General features: G+C 54.9%; 1 protein-coding gene across 1 annotated transcript in view; it reads left to right on the top strand.

The window, feature by feature from the left end:
• Window positions 1-943, top strand: part of LOC106809342 (protein bicaudal D-like) — a 58,147-nt gene that overhangs the window by 32,250 nt on the left and 24,954 nt on the right. The window lies entirely within an intron of this gene.

The following is a 943-nucleotide window of genomic DNA, read 5'->3' as shown; positions in this document are numbered from 1 at the left end:
TCAGTAAATACAGGAACATTTTCACAATGGCGATGTTAAATTTGACAACGGCGATGCGCCACTGTGCCTCCTATGTATAGGAAACCCTGTAGGTAGACACGCTTTAGTCCGGCCAGGTACTTGCTGTACTCTCCTAGCTCTTGCTACTGTTAAAAAAACACGTAAAAAATAAATTCTCCATCTCTACTACATAATATAACCTATAGTAAAATGCGTAGAAATGAGCCAGTCCCGCTCGTAACGATACTGATCCCGAACTCGAAGGCCTGCTTCCGGTAACCGTGACGATAAATAACCGCGAGTGTTCTTCCACCAGGTGGAGATGGAGGTGCTGCGGCACGAGAACCTGCGCTTCCAGGAGGAGGTGGAGCTTCTCAAGGGACAGGTGGAGGAGCTGACGAACCTGAAGCGCATCGCGGAGAAGAACCTGGAGGAGGCGCTCGAAGCTCTGCAGGTGAGGCTGCTGCTGCTGACGACACACGTACACCTGTACACCCATCCGCAAACACACCTGCCTGCCGCCTGTTTGCCTGCATGCCTGCTTGCTTGTTTAGCTGTCTGCCTGCTTGCCTGCCTCTCTCGTTGTCTTCCTGCCTGCCTGATCATCTGGCTGTCTACCTGTCTGCCTGCCTGCCTGCCTGCCTGCTTGCTCAGCTGTCTACCTGCCTGCCTGCCTGCCTCTCTCGTTGTCTTCCTGCCTGCCTGATCATCTGGCTGTCTACCTGTCTGCCTGCCTGCCTGCCTGCCTGCTTGCTCAGCTGTCTACCTGCCTGCCTGCCTGCCTCTCTCGTTGTCTTCCTGCCTGCCTGATCATCTGGCTGTCTACCTGTCTGCCTGCCTGCCTGCCTGCCTGCTTGCTCAGCTGTCTACCTAGCTGTCTGTCTGCCTCTCTCGTTGTCTTCCTGCCTGCCTGATCATCTGGCTGTCTACCTGTCTGCCTGCC

The sequence above is a fragment of the Priapulus caudatus genome, unplaced genomic scaffold, assembly GCF_000485595.1.
Source record: "Priapulus caudatus unplaced genomic scaffold, Priapulus_caudatus-5.0.1 Scaffold346, whole genome shotgun sequence".
Classification (NCBI taxonomy): Eukaryota; Metazoa; Priapulida; class Priapulimorpha; order Priapulimorphida; family Priapulidae; genus Priapulus; species Priapulus caudatus.
This window is presented reverse-complemented; position numbering and strand designations above follow the sequence as displayed.